Source organism: Chelon labrosus, assembly GCF_963514085.1.
Source record: "Chelon labrosus genome assembly, chromosome: 6".
NCBI lineage: Eukaryota > Metazoa > Chordata > Actinopteri > Mugiliformes > Mugilidae > Chelon > Chelon labrosus.
In genome coordinates, this window is record NC_140342.1 from 16,736,356 (window position 1) to 16,747,837 (window position 11,482).

An 11,482-nucleotide genomic window follows, 5' to 3' on the forward strand; every position below is an offset into this window, starting at 1 on the left:
GCTCATACGCTCACCAGGGGAGCCAGTAAAGTGAGTGCCTGCTCTGTAGCTTGAAAAATTAAACTACGCTGTTCCTTTACCGTTTAATAAAAAAAATAATTTATTGAAAAGGGAATTATTACAGCACTTATATCACAACCTTTGCACAGGCTCTATAATATCTATGTGCGCTTCCCCAGTGGCAACGTATAAGCAGAGACTCATGTAAAATCATGTGAGGGACAGCCTAGGGATCAAGGCTGTCTCCAAGGTCTCCTAACTGCCTGAATCTAAACTTAAGGTCATTCCTCTGCTGCTCGACCAATTACCCACAGCTCTGCAGAGTCTCAGCCAGGCGCTGAATTGTTCCAGGACATCCTCCTGTGGGTTTATATTGGAAATATGGTCTGCCATCGACTGACATTTTTTAATCAGCAAGACAATCACACAGGGCGCGAAGGATTGATTTTGTACAGTTGCAGCAAACGGCTGATAGACATAAATTTAGTTTTTTGGGAGAATTATTTCCCTTAAAGCAGCAGTCAGTGACACATCACTGCTGGTGCGCATGAAGCACATTTTAATAATTTCCATATCTCAGAGGAAATGTGTAATTACCGCCTGATATTTTCTCAGGGACACGAATGCTTTTAGCATCCGAGACATGGTGTCATTGACATCAGGCACATATTTGTAGACGCTATTTGGTGGGGTGAATCATGTCATGACTCGTCTGTATGTGTGCTCCATAACCCCTGGTCTCTGCAGAGAATCTCATTACACGGAAAATGGTGGTGATTGTATTTTTGTTTTTTTGTTATGGGAGGAAGAATCTACGTAGTTTGTGTCAAAGCAAACTTAGGGTACGCCAAGTCAGGAAGTTTAAAACTAACAATAAAACTTAATGACCCAATAAAACCAAAGGGCCTATTGTTGTGACAATTTTCCAAATGCATGCTTAATTTATTATTTATTTTTTCTGTAAGGTGAATATAAACTACCGCCATTTCTACACTGGAAAGAGCTCAGCGGTTGGTGGTGACCAAAACAGAGCAAAAAGTGAATAGTAGTTTTACAAATATTTAAAAGACTCCCTTGTTGTTTTACGTGGCATAGTATCATTCTGTTTCAACATTGTTTGTATAAAGAGTATTATTGCATGTAACAGTGTGAATAAATTCTAACTATGACTTTTGAGTACAAAAGCTATTTAGCAATAGTTGAGCGATGTGTTGTCTAAAAGTTTACATACATTTAGGTAGTTGAATGCATTTCATTTGCAACAAACTGATGGTATCCACTCAGATACAGTCAGTACACCCTACTTCCATTCCAGTTTGTTTACTAGCTAGAGCTGCTTTGCGAGCTAGCTACAATGCTCACAGCGCTAACAGGTTAATTTGCAGTTGGATAACAACTGGGCAAAGTAGATAGCGTAGTAGTTAGACAACTTGACCAGCAAACGTTCAGATACAGGACAAAAATAAAACATGTTCCGTTATGTTATGTTATGTGGAGCCTTTGTAAGTGGAAAGCAGCCTTTTTTTTTTTGCGCTAAGGAGACATTGCACTGCACACGGCTGGTGATCCTGCAACCGTCTTTGGCCAATTTCCAGAACAAATACTAATTTGAAGTTAGCTCCAAAAGCGAGCCAAACCCGATACACCTCCATGTTAAAAGGTCCAACTTTCTTACATTCTGCTACAATATACAGTTTTGGTCTTCATGGCTAATCTCACCCTTCTTGACAACTACATAGCAGTTCATTTTTATATACCTCTCCATGTTTAAATTGTACTATGGCTTAAAGTTACTCATGATCCAGGATGCGGCTCTTTTGATTAACAGGTGTGCACCCTAACAGATTGCTAGCTTTTTACCTGGGCGTCACCCACCTGCCTGAGCTCCACTACTGTCACCATTTTTGGATTAGCTGGGAGTCAGGCAGCAGAGTTAGGCTGGAGCTTTGAAGATGTTCTTCAAGAAACCTGTGGAGGGTTCGGCCGTCTTTACATATAGTCTATGGTGTCCATGGACTTGAAGAATGTAACTGTATTCAGATTTTGACTTATTTAATGTGTAACTGTAACAAAATACTAGTTAGCTACTCATATTTTTAAAAACTAAATTCAATTCCACCGGCGCAGAGAAAAAGTAAATTTCAGACTCTTTATTTTAAAATTGAAAAAGGTCTGTTCCTATCGAAAGCCCCCAGACAGAGCATGTCCGTTTTGATTTATGGAGAGGAAATAGTTTCTTTCTCCTTGCGGGTGGGCCTACGAACCCCCCTCCCGCGTTCTGGCGTGGCTGCCTTGTGTAAGCAGCAGCATAAGCCCAAATCACAAGAGGTCACAATCTCCAATAGTCAGTTGCAAGTCTTAGATTACGGTTTGGTTACTGTAGAGGATTATCCCCCGGTGTCGCTTCAGTGTGAGGAGACACTTGATCACGCTTAACACTCTACGGAGGAACTGGGCTTGTTTAAGAGCACACGATGGAGTGAATCCCCCGATCATTGAGAAGGAAAGAGAAATCGAGTCTGATTCCAACAGGAATGTTTATTAGAAGGGTAAAATCAGATGCATAGCAGTTACTTTGAATGATGAGTTTTCACGTGTTATAAGGGAGTAATGTGTGAACTGACATATGAGGGTAATAACAAAACCAGACATGGTGTCATAGCTGAACGCTCATTTACTGCTTCTCTGGTTCTCAGTACCTTTTCAGTGGAGTGTAAAAATGTAGGATGTGTCCCCTGAATTCACATAATCGATGGTGGTTATTACCTCCCCAAAGACCACAAGGAGAATGTATCAAGAGCAGGTGTGCACGCATAGAAACCATAACAGAACTCCAGCATATGACCTGAAGAAACGAAGAGATTAAATAATTTTATTTGACACCTGGAAAAAAAAAATAATAATACTGCGCAGTGGGCATATGAAACAATCATCCAAGGAGGTTAATAGGGGTCTATAGCCATGAAGAGAAATATTATTGTAACGCGGTCCAAAACAGTTCAGATATCGTGCGAGTCCATAACAAAGAAAGTAATTTTCTGGTGAATGGTCAGGTCCAATTAGGTGCTTACGCAAAGCAGCGACATCTAGGCTTGGTTGACTCCAGTATCACCTCAGCGTCATGTTCTCATGTCGTCAGCGAGCAATTTGTTTCCATGTTCCAAGGACTGTAGGCTGTGATGTCTCTAGCCACTTCGTAACCCTGCAACTGAACTAACAAACAAAATTTACTTCTTGTTCTCTCTCGGAAGGCCGTCATATCTCTGCAGAAAACAAACTGTGAGCACCAAACTAATAAACTCAAATTCTAAAACAGAGTGAAATGTTAGACGCTGTAAATCAAGTTAAGGAACTTGACAACAACGGGAGTGAGCAAGTAAGTAACCCACCAAAACTCTGGTCTGCCACTCACTGGAGAATGAATTACAGTGCAGGACACAGTATATGACAATCAGGCAAAACATTATGACCACCTTCCTAATATTGTGTAGGTCTCCCTTGTGCCTCCAAAACAGTTGTGACTCATCAGAGAATGGACATGGGCCTTCTGAGGGTGTCCTGTGGTGTCTGGCAACAGGATGTTGTTAGTGGGGGCCTTTGGGTCCTATGGGTTGAGGGGAGGGGCCTCTGTGGATCATCCCACAGATACTTGATCAGTTTGATCTAGTGAATTTGGAGGCCAGGTCAACCTTGTGCTGTTCTTCATGTTTTTTTGAGTTGTTCCTAAACTGTTTTTGTGCGTGTCTATGTCACGCTGCATCCTGCTGGGGATGGCTGCTGCTGTCAAGGAGTGTCATTGCTATGGGGTGGGGCTGCCTGGTCTGGTCTAGGTGGGTGGTACATGTCTAAGTAACATCCACCTGAATGCCAGGTTCAAAAGTTTCCCAGCAGAACACTGAATTGTCACAAGATGGTCAATGTTATTTACTTCTCCTGTCGGTGGTTTTAATGTTGTGGCTGATCACTGCATATGCTGTAGTTCACACTGGGCTTTAAAAGTCAGTAACTTTTTTTGGGATGAATATAAAATCACTTTTTTGTTCATAGACCTTTTTGTTCTGTCTTTGCTTCTATAAGACATTTTTCATATCATAATGGTGGTAGGTCACTTAGGAGTCAGTGAACTATGTTGCACCTCTGGAATATTCTGCACTTTTTATATTACGTATATTTAATTTAGGATTCCACCTAAAGTGGTTTTAAAAGGCACAACACTCAGTTAGTGCTCAGTTAGTCAGGGAAAAGGAATTGAGAGTCACTGGAACTGGCTGACATTCATGTTCTGATTCATCAAATCAAATCACGGCACATGGCTGCATGGAACATAGTGTTCATGGTAAGACACCAGAAGAAGCTGCTGTACCCCATTATGTACACCTGAGTGCATGCTTGTCAGGGCAATGCCATTAAAGTCAGAAAGCTAATACTGATTTGGAGTTGTTTACTGCCTCTGGGCCTGCACGGTTTGTCATTATCATGGGGATTTTTCAAAGTTTAGCGAGAATAGGCCTTACAACACAATGACAGAGCAGCTTTTCCAGAGCTGAGGCTCAGTAGGGGATGGCTTTCACAACAGAAAAACCTTATATAGGCAAATCTAGTGATGCTGTGGTGAAGCAGTTCCTTAAGAAAAAAATATCCAAAATTCATTCACAATATAAAGCAGGTCTGATCCACAGCTACCAGAAAGACCTGTATTTAAAGGACTTTTGACCAGTTTTTGAATGGCTCTCCTGAATAGATTTGCTCGAACAACAAAGCCAAAATTAAAAGGTATAATTGCTTGGTTGTTATCAGCTTAAGGGCATTATTTAAGTGTTACTTAAAAGAACCAGTTATTGCAGAAAAAAAAACAGGTAATGCCAGGGTCCACATACGTTTTCTTGTCAGCCAGCTGTTTTATTAAAAGGGGAACTCTCTGCATATTTCTTTTTGTTTGAAGATGCCAGTGATATTTAATGATTTGTCCCTCTAATTTGGAGAGTAAAGCTCACCACTAATGACAGAACACCGTAGTTACGTATAGATCGGCCGCTGCTCCTGAAAACCTCATAGGAGGGTGGAGAGTGGCTCATTTTGTTACATATATAGACGCGGTGATTTCACTCTCCTCTCTCTCGCCAGAATGGAAGGAATGTCGTTATAGATCCACCTCACGTATGTGTGCATACACAGAGAAAATAGCCCCAACATAAGAGCTTTTTAGAAGTGAAATAAGCAGCGTATGTGCAAATTTGACGGCCTGCGATGGCAGTGATGATCAAATTAATTCTCCCTGATGATTAAAAATTAGGCAGTAGACACCTCAAGAAATTCCACATTTATAAAATAGCAAGTTGTGACACGGCTAAATGCTAAAACGTGGGCCAAGACACCGTCTCAGATATCCCAAGAAGAAATTACTTTGCTAAAAAAAAATCTGCAAGAACGTTCACAGTCCAAATCAGCGCAGACAGGAAACTGGCTTCCAACCTGAGGTGGACTGATAACTAATGTGGTAGATGAACAGAGTGTGTCGGTGCTGACAGCAGTAGTGGGAGAACGTGGAGCCTTATTGTGAAAGCACGGACACGGCTTCATGTTTTTGGTGGCCGCTCTTCTTCATCTGGAGCTGGGGCTTTTTAGCCTGGATGGCAGCCCAAAGTTGCCCCGCACACAACAATTTAGTAAAATGTCACTGGAGTGCCATTAAGTTGATTTTGTTTACAACAAATGCTCCTGATTTGTTGTAGGACTATCCAATTGCAAGCAGAGATTTTTTTTTAATTTATTTTTTTCTTGGTATGGCCCATAATGACATCCAAATGGCGCGCTACCAGACTTAAACTCGTATCATTGAGCCTTACTACATAAGGCTGTTGAAAGCACATTTTTCAAATAAGGCACGATGATATGATTAATCTTTTATGTTACTATAACACGAAAACCTGCTGATTTAACAGGGAGGTGAAGGCTTTAGTTCTACTGTAATATACTGCCAATGCTGCGGCGTAAATCAATTTTCAGCATAAGTGCTGTGAGAAAACAAAATGTGAGAAAACAATGACACCATATCTGTTAACACTCAATTTTGACAGCGGACGGTCTGATCTAAGTACAGGGCAGGACCGTTAATGATGATATCAATGTCATACCACTCGCCTGTTCGACAATTGCCTGGTATAAAGGATTTGTTTTGTTTATTTTCAGTGCCAGTATCTTGTATTAAATGAACGGTTAAAAGGTTGGTCAGGATGAATGACAAATGGAGTTGAGGCTTGAAAAACTCGGAACCGCCATGAAACCGTATTGTTCCAGACATTTTCACACATCACATCCTGCCTGGAATTGTTTTTTGGATAAAGCTGGGCTCCTTCTCAGAAGAAAAAAAAGAACGCAAATATTCAATGTCTCTGACTCTCAAAACATCGGTCTACCACAGGTGCAAGTTTTCCGTACCAATTAGTAAGTGCTCCACCCACAAATTTTCCATCAAAATAAACCGGGAACACATAAAAATTGCACGTTAAAAATGGGAGTGATTGTCTTTGATATTCAATGCTTTAATTGAAACCAGACCGTCTCTGTTTTGACGGCTCCATGGTTTCCATCAGTAGAAGGGGATTCCTGAGTGATATCCTGAGGAACACTAGATTTCCTTTTAGAGGAAAACCAAACAGAGTAACACGTCATTGTTTTTCACTGGCTCCATGGTCAATCGGCATTACGGTTTTTTCTGTACCTGTAATGGACACTGGGTCAAAGGTTCACACTCCTTCTGTCTGCCACTCACACATTTTGTGTATAAGCTCTATATCCACTTCACATATGGCGGGGCTGGGTAAACATCTGGTAATCTTTGTTTCAGCTTCTCAATAGCTCACCAGGCTATGGTCTCGCTGTGTGTACTCAATCTTCTCCAATTACATAGTTGCTGGCTGCTCCCCTGAGGTTACGTGGACAAACCATTTGGGATTGCGGAAGGAGTTTCCACAAAATAGGTGTTGTCCAAAAATTCCTCGCAGTTATGGAAATAAACCCACAAAAAGAGAACGCGTTAAAAGGATGGAGAAATTTCCATTTGGTACCGTTGCTTTTTACTTCTGTCGCTAACTTTTCTTCAGCAGGATTTGAGAGAGAAAGTATCTCAAGACATCAAAAAGAATCTCAGTTGTTTCTCTTTATAACTAAAGACGGCTCCATGGTTCCTAAACCAAAGATGATCACAATTATTTTTTCAGTTTTGAGGTTAGACTGGCTTCAGAAAGTCGCAGCCCATGGTATTAGGGCTAGCGGCATCCTTTTGGAAGTTCTCAAAAGTAAATGTCACAAATATTCCAGTCTGAACTCGATGGCCCACAACCACATTACAGACCCAGTCTAGTATCCTGGTACGGCTTTACCCACTTTGTCAAACATCCTTTATGCCCGTGCGTGGATGCAAAGCAATTTGCCTTCGCGAACTCCTGCATCTGGACAATAACTTCACAGGTCCCACTGACGAGGCTGTTCTTACCGAGCTGGCTGAGAGCCAGGCGAGGCTGCTGGCCCGGGCTCCTTTTCCCAAGTTCCACCCAGACGCTGCGTGCGCCGTCATCCTGCTGAAATGTAAACCCCAGATTCAGCTGTGTTTGTTATGGTTGCGCCAGCCCTCGGTGAACACACAACGCTGTCACAACGCACCTATAACAGCGGGGCAATATTTCAACAACAATCTATTTGGTCAGCTGCAATTACATCACTAGGTGGTCAAACACATAAGTTTGCTGGAATGATAATTAGGATTATTTCACAGGCACTCGTAGCAAGGGTGCTAGATGAGGTTCTTATTTCCTAACACACGTCGACATATAATACAGGAGTTTAAGTCGAGTGCTTTTAAGTGTGTTTTCACAGTGTCTGAACTTGACCCCAGTGGACTGTGTTTGCAGGAGCGCCATCATTACTGTTTTTACTATGGATGCTCTATTTAACAGCAGGGCCTGCCATGCCCCGTTGTCTCTTTTAATAATTCAGCTACAGTATAAACAATAGCTTAGACTGAACACTTGTGTTGCCCTTGAGATCACTGGCCTGCTGCACTAATGGCTATTTACTTTCCAGAGAAAATGAGTAACCAAGAAAGTCTATTTTTATCCTGAAATGACCCCAGTGTCAGCCCCACGGAGGTGGTGGGGGGACACATCCTTAACTTTAATCAAGCCGCCCGGCCCTGCAAGCTGCACGCTAGTACAACAACCCTCGCGTGATTAATTTTTCGTCCCGCCCTCTTATCAGTAAAGTCACCGCAGCCTCGCAAATCCCAAAAGAATCTAATGTTAAAATATAAATCTACAGTCTGTCTGCAACTGGCTGGGGGTCTGTGCAGTGTGGCATCAGTCGGGTGGGTAATTTATTGTGGGAGCTAAGTGTTTCCATTTGCAGTAAGAGCCACTAAAAACAGTCTCGCTGAAGGTTTCTGGGGGGCCTGCTTGTAAAAGTACTGATGCGGTGTGAGCTGGCTCATGGCCTGACAACCTGTTTGGGGAGCTGTATAGATGGGCTTTTAATGAATACATAATCCAGTCATCACAAAAAAAGGAGCCCTCAAACTTGCTAAGGTTGCAGTTCTGGACTGTTGCATTCTCACTCACCTTATGCAGAAAAATGGGATACATTTTCAGAAGAGGCGTGCCAAGGAAAATAAATAGGACCTGCAAAGAGGTTTCTGTTGTTGGTTACGGTTGCTGTGCTCGTAGATATGCAGAGTAGCCATTTAGTTTTAATTAATGAGACCATTTATAAGACCGTGGATCCTGTGAAATGGATTAAACTAATTATTTCACTGAGTGATATGCATCAAGACATTTTTAAGTAAACATAATTGTACTTCATAGACAGTAGGCAGTAGAGTATTCCAGCTGACCAGCCACAAGGTAAATACAATAATACTCCCACACAAAGTGCAAAGGGTCATAACTCAATGAATTGAACCCAAACTCCTCACCAGCAACTCACTGCTGCCCTCTACTGAATCCTGCGCACCGACATGAACAATAATTGTTTTATTATTAAATGTTTTTCCACTTCCTGAAATAAGAGTATGCATTCCTGCATTATGAAAGCATATGCTCTTGCATGCACTAGAAGAGCCGACACGTTTGCAGAGGCAATCCTGCAAGCCCACTGGCCTTGCAGTGGCAGTGCATGTGTCTTTGGGTGGAGACTGTTGCTTGATCGCCTTAATCAGCCACACTTGAGTAGGTGTGGAATCTAAATGCTGAATTCCTCTGACCAGCTCATAATATATATATAGGAACAAGTTGTTTCAAGCATGAATGATATAAACAAGCAAAAATACAATAAAATGGCCGCACTCATACGTCTACACTCGTGCGTCGTCTTATGGGGTTGAGCACTCGTTCCAGCGGGATAGCTACTCAATGGGCCCTCTACTGTATAAGAATCTTATCTTAAATCACCTTCTACTTGACTGGATCGTGTCAAGTAATAATGTTCAAGCGACCTAGTAATACAGTACTCGTATGAAAAAAAAAGCCCCTCAGCTGAGCTCAGGTAGGCTCTAATGTGGGATTTCACCTAGAGTTGATTTGATACTACTGTAAAAACCCGCAGCCAAGTTTGGCTTGGCCGCGCAGCTGTTAACTCTGTCGCACAGAAATGAGAAAAGTCTCGAAACAAAAGCCAGGGAACCAAGGAGCGCCTGAAAGACCAAGGAAAACAAAACGATGTGCAACAGCACATGATATCATCACGCAGCTCAGCATCTGGGAAAGTACCATATTAATAGCCACGCGGCGCACATTCATAGTTCACCTAAACAAAGGAAGGATTCAAATCCAACATTATATATTCACCAAAAACCTGAAAGCCTAATGTAAATCCACAGGTCGGTGTTCGCTTGTAATGTCAATCTTTGACCAAAGCAGAGAAAATGACACCACGCTGATAGCCAAAGACAAAGAGAGGACGCTGACGCAGAGTGTCATATCACAATCTGTCTGATACTATACATAAACCCCTTGGATGGACTCAAGCACTTTCCTTCCAGGAACGTTTCTCCCACTTCTAACATTAACCAACAGGCCTTATTTCCTGAAACCAGAAACTCCCTCAGCAAAAGGAAACCCAGCAACACCTGCACTAGTACGAAGCCGTCCAGGACGTGAGTCAAAAATGAGCCCATTAGACTCAGACATGGTCTAATGGTGCAATGGCAGTGAAATTTCTCTAATAATTTATTAATGTATTCTCAGCTTGCTCCACAGCAACAGTTACTCATAAATTTAGATGTGTAATAGCAAAATACATGATTTAAATAAAAGCACAAGTCACTTGAAAATATAATTACTGCATCGTTCACGCACTGCCAAATAAAGCAAGGAGAATGGAGAGAAGTGCCTTAATTTTCACAGTGAGACATTGAATAATATATTTCTGCGGACGATGAATAAAGAGCTTTTCTCCTGCAGATATATGATGCCATATTTTGGAGTGCAGTGCAACCCATATGTGCCCTTGTAGCCCACAAACTTGGGCTGCTTTTTTTTTTTCCCCTGCAAGAGTTGATTGATTGGCCATCAGCGGAGACACGCTCCTTGAATGAAAGCGCTCGCCACAGAACTATCAAGTAAACAGGCTTGGAAGTCAAGGCCAGCAAAATCCCTCGTGTCTCCATACCATCCGCTAGGAAGGCAAAGCCGGATCTCATGTATCTGTGGTCAGACAAGACCGCTGCCACTTCCTCGTATTGCAAGGCTGCTTCAAAACCACGCCGCTCTATTTCCCTTTTTTTCTTCTTTAAAGGTTGGAATTCACATAACCATGTGGTGCGCTTCTGGAGTTTGGGACTTTCAAAGATCCCACTGTTTATCACTGAAATCAACAAAAATAAATATCCCACAGTGAAAACATATTCAGCCGCGCGACGAGAAAGCTTTAAAATGTCATGCGAAGGCGTCCCCTTGTGTACTGTGCTCTGCGCTTTCAATATGACATCTTTCACGGCGGGCTGTGTTTAATGGGAGTGATAAGTTCACGGTAACTGGGACCACGGCGCCGAATGAGGCTGTCGGTCTTCTTTCAAACCCCTTTATGTTAGACGTCTTCCTGATTCATAATTGAGCACTCAGCCACTTGCCAAATCAAATCTGGTCTACTGTTGATATGAAGTAGTCCCTCCTTCTGTTGAATGCTGTCCAACAGCGGGGGTCAGCTGATGCCAACAGTCCCAGTGCCAACAGGATGTTATAATAGTAGAGGGCACAGAAGTAACCCACTTCCACACCACAGCATGCACAGCGGCTGAATCCGTAATTAACATCCGTTTCTAGTTTGCGTGTGTTTTGATATTTTCTGTTGCAATTTGTCACATGGGAGTTGACTACGAGGGGCGTTGCCTGGAGCCTTTCTTGCTAAAGACTAAAGCCTGGTTACAATTCAGGAAGCTAATTTCGCTGGCTTTGGTATTTCTCAAAATAACAGACAATATTCTATACATAGC